Raw genomic sequence first — 17,575 nt, 5'->3', positions numbered from 1 at the left:
TGCCTAAATCATCATCATCATTATCACCACCACCACCATCAGCTCCACCTCACTGCAGTCCCTGGGTGAAGTCCCTTGTTTTGCTGAGCACCAAGGAGGACGAGCTCCCTCCTCTCCTTGGTGCTGCTTTGCCCAAACGGGAATGAGAGGTTCTGCCTGGGATAGGGATTTGGTGATGTRTATRTATATACATATGTATATATAATGTATATAATGCACTATATATATAATGTATGTAAGGCATGTATAGATACATATTTTGTCTACATATAGCCGCTGCTATCTCGAGTCTTCCAACATGCCCCACCGTGAGCTCCGTGAGGAAGCTCACCCACGCGGGCTGGTGGAAATCCTATGGGATGGAGTCCACCCTAAAGCCTCGGCGGCAGGAAAACCGCTTGGTTTCCCGGGAGCGGGTTCCCGTGGGGAGCCGGGGGGCCGCCTGAGCSACGGCCGCCACCACGGGCTGCTCCCGGCAGCCGCTTCCCGCGCGGACACCGGGACCACCAGGAACCGCGGAGCCCGCGGCACCAGCACCTGCAAATGGCGCCGGGCCCGCGGGCGGGGCCACGGCTGGGAGGGGCGTGGTCAGGGCGGGGCAGGCGTGGCCAGGGGCGGGCGGGACACGGACAGGGCGGTGAGGGGCGTGGTCTGTGTGGCGGGGCCTGTAGGGGGCGGGGCCTGTAGGGGGGGCGGGCGCTCGGTGCCGCGGCGGGCGCCGGTGCCGGTGTTGGAGGCGGAGGTGAGCGCGGGGCCGGGGCTGGGGCAGCGGCTGCGGGGGCTCTGCGGGGCACGGCGCTGCCCACGGGCAGAGGAAAACACCCCTGTGCGTTTGTGTGCGTCCGCATGTATGTGCGACTCTGTGTGTGTGTGTCTCTGTGTGCCCGTTTATGTACCCGCCAGTGCTGGCTTGTCTCCTTCCCTCTCTGTTTTTATTTATTTTCTCTTTCTTTTTGTTCTTTCCCGTGGGCTGGAGGGTGTCGGTGCGGAGGCGCTGCCCGGTTTCGTGGTTTGTTCGCGTTTATTAGTTTGTTTTTCTGCCTGTTGGTGTATTCATTTCCGCGGTGTCTCTGCGCGGCGCGGGGCTGGCGCAGGGGCGGCTCGAGGAGCCCCGGAGGGTCTTGCGGGAGCAGCGGCGGGATTTCATTTTATTTCATTTTATTTTATTTTATTTTATTTTATTTTATTTTATTTTATTTTATTTTATTTTATTTTATTTTATTTTATTTTATTTTATTTTATATTTTTCTCCTTATTTCTGAGCCTCTGCGAGGGCTCGGGGCGGGTCGAGGCGTTTCTGTCCACGCGACTTCGTTTTCCTGAATAACGTCCTGGAGGGGGCAGCTTTGGGGCAAACTCGGCCCCTTTAGGTCCTGAAACAGCCAAGTTCCCCCTGCGCGTTTGGGTGGTGAAGCTTCTTTTTCCCCTCCCTTCTTTTTAACGCGACTTCTTTGAAGCTGACCCGTGAGTATTTGCTGTGGCTTAGGAAAACAATCGACTTCGGAGGTGTTACTTTGATTCTCCTAAAAGAAATGCAAACATGTGTCTCGTGCCCTTTCCAAAAGGGCATTGTTTAGGGTGAAGAAACAGAGGTTTTGCTCGCTTTCTGTTTTTGCAGGGAATTGTGTATTTATGTAAATCTTAATGTGCTGACATTAAAACAGTGCAAAGGGGATGAGCGGGACCAGATCAAAACAAGAAAAATACAGAAACTCTTCTTAACCTGACAGTTAAGAGCACTGGTAGTTTGTGAATTCATGAAAGTCTGTTTTAACACCTAGATTTTTTCTTAAAGCTAAGCATTGGGATATTTTATCCCATGGCTTATTATGGTGCAGAAGCTTCTTATTAGAATTCATTAAATGGTCTCTCAAACTTCTTTGATCTTCAAAGCTGAGAACAGTCTGATGAATGGCTGATAGAGCTGCTACTCTGGCTCTTTCAAAACTTAAGGAAAAGTTTTAATTCTAAATTTGTCACATCTCTTCCTCCATCCCTATACCTTCTACCACCTTTAATTAACTTTTTTGCCATGTAGCCATCAAAAAGTGATTTGCGGCAAAAAAAAAAATGAATAGTTTACTATTTTGTTCTTAAAGCCTGGCTTTTGATAATTAATATATCTAGGAAAAAAAATATAAATATGCATATATTTTACTGTATTTCCTCTTCTCCTTCCCCACTTASATAGATGTAGAGTGGAAAAAAACAGTGTACCAAGTTTAACCATTGTTACTTAAACAAGACTTGTTCCTTAAGCTAGTTAAAAGCAGTAGGTGAAGTAGTTTCACTGAGTTTGGCGGATGTCTGTGTAGACCAGCAATCTTTAAATTCACGTGTACAGGTCTGACCAGTATCAGGGAAATGGAGGCAGGTGCTTGCAAGCAAGCCCATGCTTACAGGGTTTACCGCAATAAATGCATGTTTATGGGACAGACTTCAAAAAAGTGTCTGTTGCGTAGCCTGCGTGCTGTTCGGGAAGACYTCTTTGCTGTTCTTTCAGGAGGATGATCTGGATGCCATGGAGCAGCTCTCCGGGTGTCCCGCGTAGCGCGACACTCTCCGTGCTCGCCTGCAGCGCCCGCTCCCGCCGCCCGCTCGGCATCCCGCGGGAGCCGGCRGGTTCTGAGGCCGGGAGCGCAGCCGGCGCGGGCCCTGGTGCCTCCCGGGCCGGAACTGCGGACCGTGCGCGGAGCTACGGGGCGCCTGCCTGCCGCCGGAGCCGTGCAGCCGGCGTCGGCGCTCGCGCGGAGCAAGGTGCGCGTGCCAAGTAAACAGAAAGGAGGAAACACGTGTGCTTGGAATCACAGAGATGAGCAGCCTGGATGTGTTAGTGATATTCAAAATGCCACAATGATCAGCAGCAAATGAACTCTGCCCGAGATAAGTTAAGTAAAATGCATTTCTAAAATAAGTGYTGCTGACAATGCTAGGCAGGAATTGAGAAGAGGGAACCTGGTACCTTCCCTGCTGCCCAGTGTTGTGTGGYTATTCCTTATATGCTGGGTGTAATTTGTGTTTGAATCCATCGTGTGCTGTGCTGCTTGCTGTGGGCCCCAACCACTGACATTGTGATTTTTATCTTCCCTAAATAGATCGAGTGTCTGGTTTGTCATCACAGATTCTTGCTGTGGTTATGAGGTCATGCATCTTTTCTTATTCTTCTCTTTTGTACAACCCAGAAACAGCTTTTTTTCCTTCTTTGGGGCAAGAAACTGCAGCTACTCCTGCTGTGAGCTGGAAGTCCAAATTGCCTTCCCTCTTCATTCTCCATTTGTGAACTAGAAAATTTGAACCTGTTGCAAGGTACATGTCTGCCATTTTCCTGTTAACTAGTTTTGCAGCAAGGAGGAGGAGTTTTCATCGTAAGCAACAAAGTCGGTGAAAGTTGCAAATACTGGAAGTGTCCTTGTGTGTCTTTGCCATCATCGACATGTGCTTGCTTTTTGTATTTTGGAATATGGAATTTTTACACTTACAAGTAATTGCAGGCCAGTGTTACCTTCCTTAGTGTTTCACAGCAGTGATCTGCAATGACCCTCATACCTTGTCAAGGTATGGGAAGTTCTCTGTAGTCTTGCTAATGGTTTTGTATATGTGCATGCTCACRTAAGGCAAGTGTGCTGTCTAATTAACAATGCTTATTCATATAGTTAGCTCTGTCTTTGAAATTAATGTCATATGGTATTACATACCACTCAGCCCCTTGGGTTTCGTACTCCTTGTTTTTGATGTTACTCTTATTACTGCCGTATTTGAAGTTCTGTAGAAAGTGATGTTCACTTCAAGCGCCTCTTTGAGCTGGAGGAACGTCTATGTTACAAAGAGCAGCACTGAGGCACAGAGGATGAAAGACTGACCTAATGCTGCGCAAGAAGCATATGTCTACTAGTCGTGGTCCAGCATTAATAAGATTTTTATCCTCTCTTAATAGAGAATAACTCACTGTGAATCATAAAACTTGTCCTATGAATGAAGAGCTAGTGATCAGGAATCTGATTCCAGTCGGCTTGCAATACTTCTGTATATGCTTCCTGAGCTGCAGTTTTCTGTCACATGAAAATATAAACTAGAGGGCCCATTTTAGCCCTTTGACTAGAGCTGTAAGTGACTGGATTGGAATGATACTGAGATGATCACAAATATGGAGATTGCTTGATTGCACAAGTAGTTAAATTTGAATACTCTTCCACAGTACAATTGTGGCTGTAATTTCAAAATGCAGTTATTGATTATGTCTGCAAGTCCAGAAACACAGGGCCCTATCATTTGAACAGAAGGAAACTGCTAGCAATTAAGTTTGTAGTTTGACAAGCAGCATAGTTGAGTGGGATGTTGCCGTCAGCACCAAAGCTGACTTAAAATACCACCACTGTTGTGGCAGTTTGTCACTTTTTTGGCTTTGGATGCGCAAGAGTTGGTGAGGCTGTATGGTAAAATTGGATCATGGAAATGATCTGGGATAAAAATAACTTTTCAAGAACAAAAAACAAAAAATGTAGAAGGAAGATGGTTTCAGCAGAGTCTTTCACTGAAACATTTTACTTATATGACCATTTGTAGCATTATGCTGTGAAACTGAGGGGATAAGTGAACTGCACTGGTAGGAGATGGAGGCCGCACTGGGGAAGTGATGGTAGGAGATGGAGGCCTTTGCTTCTCCTCTTGAGAAAACCATAGTGAGATTGCTGTCAGTGTTTTCTTGTCCCAGCCAAGGGAGGAAAACACACTTGCTTTTATGAGCCACATTGCGTTGCTGCTCTGCACCCTAGGCCTGACCTACGTCTTGCCTCTTGCTTGCTGTGCCTTTTGAGGGCTTCTTCTTGTGTTGATGAGCTRTTGTTCCCCATGGGCAGAGTTGGGTCTGCTAAGGCTGAGGAGCAACCAAAGTTGTCCTGTATCCAATACTTCCCATTTCTTTCCACGTGGGAGTCATTTCATTCCTTCTTCAGCTGAGCTGGTATGTTCAGCAAGGCCAGGCCGGCCTGGGCACTGCCAGGCTGGAGGACACATCTCTGTCCCGAAATGACAGCTTTATAGCACCAATCACCATTGCAGCTGGTGAGGAGAGAGGTCCAAGCTGGGGGACTTCAGGGTGGTGGCCTGAGCCGGGCTCTATCCTGCGTCCCGGTGCTGGCTCACACAGGAAGGCTTCCCAGAGCCGGAGTCACGTTCCCATTAGTCGTGAGGTCTTCTACTCACAGACCATTGGAACGATGAGAGAGTCCTCTGCTTGGCTGACTGCAGGAGAGAGCTTGTCCCGGGTTGTGGTTTGCTAGTTGTTAATGATTTTCAAAGAGGCACAGGTTGTGTGTGAAAAGGTCTCAGGCTTTGAATGATGTCCGGTGTAAGAATTTTGGAGGATGTCTTCTGATCTGGGGGTCCACCAAATTTGGAAAATACTGTCTTTTTTATTATTTTCTTCCCATAAATATCAGCTGTGAAATTACTGCCCTAAGTATCCAAAGAAATTGGGAGTAGCTAAGCTTTTTTTTTGAATAACTTAAAAATCCCATGCAGTCACCACTGCTACCCATCCCCAATGAGAAGTCTAAATAAAATATTTCTTTGGGATCAGAATGGTGATTTTCCTGGTTAAAACCATTCCCTAATCAAAATTGTAGGCTTATTTAAAAAGGAGCTGAAAATTTCATGTGCTTCCTCTTCAAACTTCACAACGAAGTCCTCCAGGGATGATTAAATTAAAGGTAAAGATTTTGAGACTCCTTGAATATGACTAAGATAATTTTCTGCAGATATTTTTTAAAATTTATATCTAAGTAAAATCTTAGTTTTAATTCGTGTCATTTTTGTGCTTGTTTGTTTGTTTTTCTCCCAAGAAATAGGAGAAAGATCCTAAGATGCAAATCTTYGTGTGAAATCATGCCTGGGCCGATGGAGCACCCAGTAGCAAAATATAACTTGTTGAGGCTTCTACTTCTTCAAAAGTTGTGGATCTTCTGTGGTATAAAGTTGACTTTTCTTCTCCTGACTTTCTGGCTGGTAGCAGTAGTAAAGTGACTTTTTCTGCTCTGAAAGAAGAACAAAACCACATTAGACAGACATAACAACACTGAGTCTTATTTTCAATGATGCTATGTGAACTATGCTTTTTAGATTACTGTTTATTTCAAATTACTTCAGAATCAGTTCTGGCATTTACATTAAATAAGAGTTAGCTGTACCCGATGTCCTGTGGAATTTTASCATGATGTACTTCTCTCTTGTTTTAATAGCTTATAAATTTAAGTGGCTTTGGGGACATGGTTGAATGTACAAATATTTTTGTCTGTGTAATTCTAAAAACRTACAGTTAAGACAATAATTATCCTGTTCAGTGGTATATTAGGGAAGGCAGTATTCTCCAGATGTATCTGCTAACCCTATTAGGAGTGATCCATCTGAGGACGGAGGAGTGAAAACTTACCTTCTGCACCTCTGGATGGAAAGGTTGCCATACAGTGTCATTTTTGGCCAATGAGTCAAGATAAACATCTCTAGCATCTCTAGGCGTACGAAGGAGAAGGATGTGATCAGGAGTAGTAGCATGGATTCACCAAGGGGAAGTCCTCATACAGAAGCTCCGGGAGCATGATCTGGAAGAGTGGACAGTGAGATGGGTTGAGAACTGGCTGGATGGCAGAGCTCAGAGGGTGGTGATAAATGGGGCCGAGTCCAGTTGGAGGCCTGTGGYCAGTGGTGTCCCCCAAGGGTCAGTACCRGGCCCGGTGCTGTTCAACTTGGTCATCAATGACCTGGACGAGGGCACAGAGGGCACCCTGATCTGGTTTGTGGACGATCCCAAGCTGGGTGGAGTGGCCGACACTCCGGAGGGCTGCGCTGCCATCCAGAGAGACCTGGAAAAGCTTGATAAGAGCACTTTAAGGGAGCAGAGGAATTTTGTTTTGCTTGGAGTCCAGGTAGCCTCATATCCTGCTACTGGTCACCAGGCCATAGAGGGATAAAGCGGCATTTCTGTGGCTGCAGAAGATCTTGATCATGCCCTGGTTGAGCAGTTTGGAGAGAAACTAGACATGAAAAGGCATATTTCACCTGTCTCGAGGAGAGGAGCAGTCCTTTAAGTCAAATTTGGGTACCCACTTCTACCAAGATGTGTGCCTTGGCTTGATTTCTTTTTAACTGATGGAGAAGTTGTTGATAGAAAAATCCTATGAGGTGTCTTGCTAAGCATGAAGGATTTTAAAGAACTGCTACTTTAGTTCCATCTTCTGTGCTCCACCTGAGTTTCTGCCACCAACTCTTTGCTGAAGTTTTCAGATTCGTAGTGCTAATGGTAATGAAGAGAGAGACCCCACCAACCAAGTTCACACACTTCGTTCAGCGCAGAAAGAAACAAAGGAAGTATTATGAAGTAGCTTTTTGGCAAAGAAACAGAAGACCTTTTCATTTGAGTCCCCAACTTCTAGTTTTGTTTTTATTACAAGCATTATGATGTAACAAATCRTCTTATTAAATAATGATATTTTTCAATAAAACTTGATAACATAAAGTGTTATCAGCTAGTTTGCCAGCTATACATGGACTACTCTACTAGAGCCCAAAAACACTGGCAGAAAAGAATATTATTGTGGTTTTTTTTTTCATTAGCAATAGAAACCTGAATATGAACCTTGCTTTGCTTCAAGGCTTTGGCAGTCTATGCTATAGAACAGTTTGAAACTACTTGGGAGCGTGGGTGGATAAGGATCATGTTGTCTCATGATGGCCTTTTCTCAGGTTGTCACACTTCTGAGATGTTTATTTGTAGTCCCTTGTAGAGACATGGTGTTGTTGAGACTAGATCAACTTTGAGTCATATCAGTATCATAATTTTTCTAAACATACTGCAGAAAACAGAGACCACATTGACAAAGAGGCAGTTGTGCACACACTGTCATTGATTGGTATGGAAGTACTGGAATTAAATATGCAAAGTTAAAAAACCTAAAATGTAAACACAATTTCCTGTGTATTTTAAAGAACAATTTTGTAATTGGTTTTGAAACAATTAATTTAGAAGAAGTTTCGCTGATGTTGAATCTGAGAAGGAAATGGTAAGTTTCAGAGCTCTTCAACATGACAATTCAGTAATTCAGCCTTACCTCTTAAATAGGCACATAAATGTTTGCTTTCTTTGAATTTTTGTAGGAATACATTCTAAAATGTTAATTGTTAAATTCACATTTTCTTCACTTTTGCAATTATAGTTTTTCAAAGTTGAGACTGAACAGAGCAGCAGCTTAAATACTTAGGTTAAGATGGTTCACATGCTGTTTCACATGTGAAATGTCCTCAAGATATCTATATTTATACCTCTAGTGCTTCAGTGTCTGTGATTTAAAAAAAAAAAAAGAAGAAGAAGAAGAGTCCTACAGGATGTGGTGCATACTGCTTGTTAGCTCAAAAAACTTAAAGAATTCCTACGTTGTTGTGGGCTGTCATCTTTGCTTGCTCCAAAGCACTCTCTGAAATCATGTAGCACGCAGACAACTAATATTGACCTGTCAGTGATGAAACAATTTAATTGCTTTTATATATTCAACAGCAAATTTGCTGTATGTTGTTCTCATGCAGAATAGGTGAGGAGCATGCCATTACCTAGTCAGACCTCATATTTTAAAGGCTGTGCTGTGCCTGTGTTTAGGGTTTACAAGGTTGCTTCAAGCTTCTTTAGGTTGCTATAGTGCTGGAAAACATTCTTGTTCTTGTGCGTTGGTGGATGCCTCAGTGAGAGTTTTGATATGTGCTTTGTATACATTTACATTGGAATCTGAAGGGTGCCTGCAGACAGATAGACCCCACCTAGCACTGTCTACATTACTTGAATAGCAACCGGTTGCAGTACCTGGGGTTTTAAGCAGTGAGTGAATTCTTCAGGACACCAGCCAACCAACAAATCCAGTGTTGCTCTGATTTACTTCACTTTGCCTCAGCTCTAGCAGCCAGRTCATTATTTTGTGGGCACCAACCTCCCTATTAGGCTGTGAGTAGCAATGAGCCAGCATCCAATGCTCCAGAATAAGAAAGAAATGTTTCAAACCACTCTTCAGCGATGCTGGCTCTTCCTGTGTAGGCTCAAATTGAGATCATTGCCTTCTCTTACCAGCTGAACTGATCAGTCAGCTATTCTTTCGTATAGCCATCCAGCAAGTCATTAAAACATTGTTTGGAGCGAATTAGTACTCCGACTTTTTTTTCTTCTCTTTATAAACTTAATTGTAAAAAGGGGTTGTGATATTTACCTGGGTGGCTCTTAAATTTAGGAGATGCCATTTTTACATCAGACAGGCTGGTGGTGCTGTCAGATGAATGTCATTTGCAGGAATTATAAAAGAAGTGGTTATCTCACTAACTTTTGATAATGGACATTGTGCTTTTTTACTGCATGAGTAGTTTGAAACAACTTGTTCAGAAAGAAAAGTGAGCCCTAGTCTACTCTGCCCTCAGTCTCCTGTTTCTATAATTAGCTGAATTTCTTGAGATATGAACCCCATTGTACTTAAACAATGCATATTACTGAGCTCTAAATTTATTCTGACAAGTCTTCCCACTGTTTAAACCTACTGAGCTTTCTTTTTCTTTTTTTTTCGTGTATCTTATGTTATAGAGGTGATAGCTGCTCAACAGAGTGGAATATTCACCTGAAGCTTGAGAAGGTAGATGCATGGCTTGTCCAAATTCCCTTCTGATAGTGATCTTTAGTTTATCCAGCAGAATAGTTGTGTAAGAGTACCTGTGTTAGTTGTGTACTACAGGAGTCAACCTGCTCAAGGAAGATGACCTTGGTTTAAGTGGATTTTTGATCTGACTATGACTTTAGTGTGGAGAAAAAAAAAAAAAAAGCGGTTGTGCTTTTGTGCTTCATGGGAGTATCCTACCTATTGTTTTTCCTTCTTGAATTTATCTACCTGTGATTTAAGAATGAGAAGTTTGTTGGGAGATGCTTGACCTTATGTGGAGATGAATCATTAACTAGTAAGCAGTCTGAACATCTGTGCAATTATCGTAGTCGCCTTTGGCACTCGTCTTGACTCCTCCCAGGCTGAGAGTTTGCGTTGCAAAGACAGCCTGTCACTCACAACCACCCTTTGCATCTCACTGCTTTAGTCTTGGTTTCAAATATGGCAGGAAGCGGCAGCCTGTGTGTGAACATGGAGCACTGATGAACACCCGTCTGTGCTCACTCACACTTGGTGCTCCGTTCTTTGTTTTGCCTCTCATCTACCGCTCTCCTGCTGCAGTGGTGAGGTGCATGCCCAGCTATGGGGCTTGGGGCTATTGTGAACGTGCCCATGTGTTCTGGTGCAGGAGCTGAAATGGGGCTTCTGCCTGGCCACAGCTTTTCTAGGTTTGTTCTTAATGTATTGGTCTTTTTTTTCGCATGGGCAAAGACCCATCTGGCCCCTGTTAGCAACCTCCCCCATGGCACCCTTGCCTGCTAGTCACTGCTGAGGTATGGTGTGTAGCTGTGGTATGTCTCAAACATGCAAAAAAGAGGTCATGTACATACAAAACTTGCAGCATTTTTCAGTCTATGTTTCGTTTGTGAAAGCCACYCATGCTGGAGGACTGTCCAGTCTCTTTGGTCACCCTGCGATTTTATGTAGGAAGTGTAGCTTTGTGTGTTTCTCTCTGCTCGTATCTGGCTTGTATTTCAGTAACTAAAAGCTCTCTTTGAAACAAAATGGATAATGATCAGTCATTTCTTTTTATTAAATATAGGCATTTTCAGAGAATTTAGTAATAAAACAAGCTTTCATATTAATTGTGCAYGGGAAAGCGGGTCACTCATCCTTGTTATTTTAAGTGGCAGTGTATCTTGCCAGATCATATTCCTAACTGGCTTGTACATTTGCCTTTCAAAAAGGAGATACAGCTTGCTTATCTTTTGTCCTGAGGTGCATTACTGAAACACCTGAGTGTTTTGAATCTGAAATATGCACTGCAGCAATTAAGATAAAAATCTCTTTAAAACTTTTTTTTTCTTTTAAATGTATAGCATTCTACCTGTTGTTACTCCAGTTGATTCTTACTCGTATTCAGCCACATCTCTGTGTGCTTTATGCCAGACTACCTTTATGATCAGAAAGCCCTTAGAGGTCAATAGGAAACTGTAAAGTCAGGCAATTCATTAACCTTTACAAAAGGGAGGAGATTCCTTCCTTTGGGTGGGATGGGCTTGAAGAGTTCAAATCTAAAATCAGTGTTTRATTTAATCTGACATGTACTTCAGTGTATATACATACACGTGTATATATATACATATCTGTATTGCAGAAATTTGAWTTTTTTTTTGTAGGTAGAATGTCTGAAATTTGCTCAATTTTCTATACTTACAGGCCTTTGCAGGTTTGTTATCTTAATGTCCAGCCTTTGTTCCTGTCAGGACAGCATCATCAGCTCTAGCAAGTGTCAAAGTGTACTTTTAGGTTGCCACTGGCATTTTAACCTCCTTATTTTGAACAGACAATTTCAACTGCCTTCACCTGAAGTTAGGTGTGTAATAACAGACTGTGGTATGAAGTCATTTATGAGTAAAAACTACWTTTGTCGCAGTATGACATGAGTAAAACAAGAATTGAGCTTTATTTTCCCATACCTGCAAATGATGATAAAATACATGGTGAAAATACCAATTTTTTTCTTAATTTAAGAGTCCAGTTCACAGAAGTTGAGTTAAAAACAAAAGATGTCCCAGGATTTTTTTTTTTTTTTTTTTAGTAATCTTTAGAATCTTACACAGAAGAATCTAATCTAGTTCCTTCATAATAGAAGGGACTAGCTTGAATATTTGGTGTAGTGACTTAACTTTCTCTCTGGATTGAACTTGTTTGCTGAAGTGCAAACATTTTCTCAGTGCTTGGCACATTATAACAATGTGCTATAGAACCATGGGAGGCTAAGTAAGCTCAAATAGTGAGACTTGACCTAAGACTTGAAGAACTTTTACATTTGCAATAATAACTACAGAACCTCTGATGAGACTTTACTGAGTGCTCATATTCAAATTTTGTTACAGTAGCAACCGCATTATATACTTCACAGTTTGCCCAGAGTACATATTTAGTATTATTTACCTTAAGTCCTTGTGCAGAAACTAGTTGAAACAGTGGGGACTATTACTATCATTAGAGCCAGCAAAACTGAGGCCTGAAAGATTTGGGAGCTGATGACTGTAGACCTTGATTTGGTGTTTTGAACTTCTGCTAATTGAAACAGGTATTAGTTTTTGACTTAAGAGGATGGAGGGGTCGAAGTCTTTGTGACCTCCAAAATATTTGAGGTATATAGTATCCTGTCTAGTCATTCTGTGAAATTGTTGCTTCCACCTTCCAGACAGAGATGGTATTTATGTACGTTTTTCATAAAGAGAAATGTGGTAGTTAAGTGTCAGCAAATGGAAGTATGGTGGCAGTGTACTGGAGAAAGGATTTGCAGATGTGTCCCCAAATTTGGAAAGTAATCTAATCCTTTGCTTTTCTCATAGCTTCTCTCGAATTTGCCTGCTGTTGTGCCTTGCCTGTTACCGTTAAATATAAAGTTAAAAGCACAAATATTAAAGAGCTGATGCAACTTAGCCCTTTGCTTGATGGATCCTGACAACGTATTTCATGTCACGTATTCTAGTAGATGGTATTTTATTGGTATTTGTAAAAGGAGAGGATTATGTTTTACCCTGTCCTTTCTCTTCTGTTGACTTACAGGACTATGTGAATGTAATTGAGAGTAGGACTTGGCCATCACTGAATAATAAGCATAGCCAGCCGTGGTGTCAGGAAGTTTTAAGGTCAATCTTACTGCTTCCATCTGTTCATTTATGTTATATTCAAAAGCATAGAGGTTTTTACAGCAGAAGTGTACACTGCAGTGAACTTAACCCACAGAGTGAACAATCATTTCAGGTGGCTATTAAATATTGCAAAGGCTATTATCTATAAAGGGAGAAAAATAATTCCATTTGTTTCAGCTCTAACCTTGTGAAAGTAGGTGGCAAATAATAAGTGTGATCACAATAGTAGCACAGGACTGCTTGCAGGACTGTTACACTAAGTCTGAGAATGCTTTTGTTGTCTGGACTCTGAAAAGAGATTTAAAATGCAAATACTTCCTCTGGTTCTAAGTATTGCATATGTAGACGTCAGCTCTTTTTGCAGTAAAAGGGTCAGACTTCTAAGCCAGTTAATAAGCTGCTGACTACAAGAACAAGGATACTGTTCAGTTAGTGCCTGTCCTCCACTTAGACATTCCTGATGTTGCAAGGACTGCCACCAGCTTCTCCTGCTGCAGATAGCTGAGGGCCCTCCCATGCTGATGGAGAGGATTTAGGATGAGAAAATAACCAGAGTGATCTTGCCTGGTTCACCTCTGCTTTGTGTCTCAGAGAGTGACGTTGCCCTGTCCAGGGTCCTTGTTGTCTGAATGTGGAATAAAGTAGCCAAAACACTTGAACCCAACCTGTTCTGAGCTAGCCCCTGTTGAGGTTGGTGAGCCTTTGTTAATGTGAGCTTCCTCTATTATTAGAGCTTCCTCTAATGGCTTTTAGGGAGGATCATTTGTGCTTCCTGCCAGTTTTTGAGGCTGGCTGCCTTCTGCTCTGTATTCAGCACAACAGCACCAAGCCCAGTAGCTGTTGCAGTGATAGCTATAGTGCTGCAAATGTAACACGTGGGTTTTAGCTCCTCTGAATTGCTTTAAGTCTTGACATTCAAACCTTCTCACAGGAATGTGTATGCATGAGGTGCTCTATAGGTGGTACCATTTTTTGCTTCATTTACATGTTATGTGTGAAAATAGATATCCTCCACCATGTTGCATTCCACTAAGTTAATGCAAAAGACTATTAATGAAGTCTTCTGCTTGTGCAGAGGCAAACTGTATTTCCAGAAATCTAGACAGTAAAACTCCCTTTTCTGCTCAGACAGAATAGAATTGATTTGGATCTGCTCCATGAATATGGTTAGCACAGCATCCCCTCTGCCTTTTGTTGATGAGATACATCCTGGAGGAAATGACTGCTATCTAGTGAATAAACCTTTCATACCTGCACAGAGGAGGCATGGTAATTCTACCACGTGCAAGTAGAATTATTGCCYGCACCGTTCTTGTGAAGACAGAACATTAAAATGTTATTTTTCTACAGCACAAGAATGCCAGTCATCAACAGTGAGTTGAGGTAAACAAGACATGATACAAATGCAAAACAAAGTCACATATCTCTTTAGTTGCTATGCTAGAGATTTGAAGGTTTGTCTTTAGTTGCTATGCTAAAGATTTGGAGGTTGGATAAACAAGAGGTAGTTCTAGTACTGTGTTGCTATGACATACTATAAAATAATAAGTGAATTTAAATATAGTATAAAATTAATACAGGTTTCTTAGGGAAAGTCACAGAATTCCAATATAAGTTACAATATTGGAGAGATGACCTTATTCACTAATTCATGACTCGTATTATATAATATGATTTTTACAAATGCAGTGAAGCACTTTCTGTACCAAAAATGGTAAGCATTTGTATTCTTGTTATGTAATGAACAGTGTTAGTTTCCTGATGTCTGAAGAGCATGCTAATACTTAAACGTAACTCTTCAGCATAAACAGTCAATCTTCTTAGTAAGAAAGAGTTATATAGGAAGCATTTTTTTCTGACGTTATATTCTGTTGAAGTTTTGTAATTTCTCATTTTCATGTTAGAGATGTGTGTGTGTGTATTTGTRTATGCATATATATTTAAATATGTACATATCTATATTTACACATGTTTATATTTGTGTGTTTCCGTATGCCCATCATATTGAAATATGCATATGAATGTATAACGAATTTGTGCATTTATAAAAAAAATATTCAGCTTACTTCTGAAATATCTTCCTAGAATGGGGTAGGGTTTATGTTTTGTGCATCTTTTTTCAGGCAAGGATGCCTATATCTTGTTTAAATGTGCACTTTTACTAACATAAAAAGCATATACAGTTTTCCTTCTCTTTCAAAAGTTGCTGTAAATAGCATCATCCTTAGAGGAACCACAGCCAAAGTTATTTCTAGTGAGATGGAAGTGATGACAGTAAGCTTGCAAAAGCTTTTGGTATATGTGTATATTTTTTTTCTGTCTTGAACTGTGTACTGGTGAGGAAAGAAGGGCTGTTGAAGTTGCCTCAAGTTACAGATTCTTTTGCAATGCGAATGCAGGTTAAACTGAAYGGTATTTTCCTAACCCAATTATTCTCGTCGTGTTGACCTTTGAATGCATTGTGCATGATTTAATGTTTTTTTTTTAAATGTGAAAACTTTTGGGCTGCTTAGGCTGGTTGTCTTAGCTATAGGTATTGTTATTCACAGGGGACACAGTCTCTTCCTACTTGTCCCACTGCTAGAAGGAAATCTCAAGGATATTTCCTATGAAGGTATAACAGAAGTAAGAGCTTGCTGTGAGCAGCTAGCTAGCTGAAGCTCTGACCTTTTGCAGCCAAGATACTGGAATTGAAAATGCACTCTCAGGTCAAACTGCTAAGCAGAGTTTTGCTGTCGTACCATGAAACTAAAGCATATTTTCTGTACTGTGCCTGAGCTATCAAATAAACTAGGCCAAAATGTACCCTAAGAACTTGCAAATACTGGCATTTAAGCCAAAGGAATTAGTGCTGGAGCAAAGAGTCTTAAGATGGGRAGAATTTCGCTGTTTCCCTTCAAGTATAAACCATGGAAAAAAAGCTGCATTGTCCCTTATAACATTTGTACGCATCCATAACTGTGCTACCCATTCCTGCCACCTTTCGCAGGAGGCCAGGAGAGGTGCTGGAAGCTGTTGTGGTCTTGTTTGTGAAAACATATAGCAAACTGTTTCCTGCTGACTTGATGAAAATTTCTTTTTCATATAGGTTTGCAAAGTGGAAGGTGATATACCCTGTAAAGGGTCTTGGGTAGTTGTAGCATTGGATCTGCAGTTTGGGTGGTGAAAAGTTGCCAGATGCTCATATTCTGCAACAGGTCTGTGATACTTTGCAAGCCACAACTTCTCTKAAGTGAGATGGTGCCAGTTCCCAAACTGAAACTTGGATACTTGCATGATTATTCTGTGTTCTTATAAAGTCTACCTGTCATCTCGGCTAGTGCGGAAGGAGCTGAAGTGACAGGCTTGTGTAACATCCTTATGGGGAAGCTCCAAAAGTTTGGGTTAGGGGAGTGGACAGTGAAGTGGGTTGAGAACTGGCTGGATGGCAGGGCTCAGAGGGTCCTGATAAATGGGGCCAAGTCCAGCTGGAGGCCTGTGGTCAGTGGTGTCCCCAAGGGGTCAYTACTGGGCCCAGAACTGTTCCACTTGTTCATCAATGACCTGGACGAGGGCACAGAGGCACCCTGAGCAAGTTTGTGGACAATCCCAAGCTGGGTGGAGCGGCCGACACTCCGGAGGGCTGTGCTGCCATCCAGAGGGACCTGGACAGGCTGGAGAGTTGGGCAGAGAGGAACCTGCTGGGGTTCAACAAGGACAAGTGCAGGGTCCTGCCCCTGGGGAGGAATAACCCCAGGAACCGGGACAGATATTAGGGGCTGACCTGCTGGAGAGCAGCTCCGCAGAGAGGGACCTGGGAGTCCTGGTGGACACCAAGTTAGCCATGAGGCAGCAGTGCCCTCGTGGCCAAGAAGGCCAATGGGCTCCTGGCTGCATGAGGAGGATGTTGCCATCAGGGGCAGGGAGGGGATCCTGCCCCTGTGCTCAGCTCTGGGGAGGCCAAACCTGGAGCASTGGGGACAGCTCTGGGCTCCCCAGGACAGGAGGGACGTGGAGCTTCTCAAGAGGGTCCAGCGGAGAGYGACAAAGATGATTAAGGGGCTGGAACATCTCTCGTATTGAGGAAAGACTGAGTGAGTTGGGCCTGTTTAGCCTGGAGAAGAGAAGGCTGAGAGGGGATCTGATCAATATGAGGAGTGGCCAATGGGCCAATATTGGCCAATGACAGGATAAGGGGTAATGGGTATAAATTAAAACACAGGAGGTTCCATCTCCAGATGAGGGGGAACTCCTTTCCTGTGAGGGTGCCARAGCCCTGGCACAGGCTGCCCAGGGAGGCTGTGGAGTCTCCTTCTCTGGAGATCTTCCCAACCCGCCTGGATGCCGCCCTGTGCCCCATGCTCTGGGTGCTGGAGCACGGGGTTGGACTAGATGATCCCTTCCAACCTCAACCATTCTGTGATACTGTAATTCTGTTTTGCTCTGCTCTTCAAATGGTATTGCTTGGTACACTGGAGGGGATGGACACTTTCTCTTCGCCTTACCTGCAAAGCTCCCAGCTTAAAGAAAAGCTAAAGCAAACTGTGAGGCTGAGGGAAACAGTGACCTAGAATGACAGGATATTTTATTTTCAAGCTTGCTTTCATCTCACTCCTCTCTACCCTCCCCATCTTCATCCAGCCCCCAATATAGACAGGCTGCAAATAGATATTTATTGGGTATGTGTAGGATTCTGTCAGTGAGCAGAAACATGTGAAATCGGGGGAAGAAATATCCTTGTTCCTTGACACTGTTGCAGGCAGTATTTAATTCCTGAAATCCTGAAACAAGTGTAGTTAAAGCTGT

At 42.8% G+C, this 17,575-nt stretch overlaps 1 protein-coding gene across 3 annotated transcripts in view; it reads left to right on the top strand.

Annotated features, from left to right (window-relative positions):
• The first annotated feature begins 724 nt into the window (after positions 1-724).
• Positions 725-17,575, top strand: part of PIP5K1B (phosphatidylinositol-4-phosphate 5-kinase type 1 beta) — a 98,753-nt gene continuing 81,902 nt past the window's right edge. The window contains exon 1 of one of the 3 annotated variants that reach the window (XM_026035843.1): positions 725-742. The gene's annotated coding sequence lies outside the window, so the exon portion shown is untranslated. Of the gene's footprint in view, positions 743-1,448; positions 1,465-3,182; positions 3,307-17,575 lie in introns of those variants that run through there. The other 2 variants (XM_026035842.1, XM_026035841.1) reach the window with 2 other exon arrangements.

Source organism: Nothoprocta perdicaria, unplaced genomic scaffold, assembly GCF_003342845.1.
Source record: "Nothoprocta perdicaria isolate Ctin4 unplaced genomic scaffold, notPer1 scaffold_168, whole genome shotgun sequence".
NCBI lineage: Eukaryota > Metazoa > Chordata > Aves > Tinamiformes > Tinamidae > Nothoprocta > Nothoprocta perdicaria.
The sequence above is the reverse complement of the archived record's forward strand: the minus strand, read 5'-3'. Positions and strand labels throughout refer to the sequence as shown.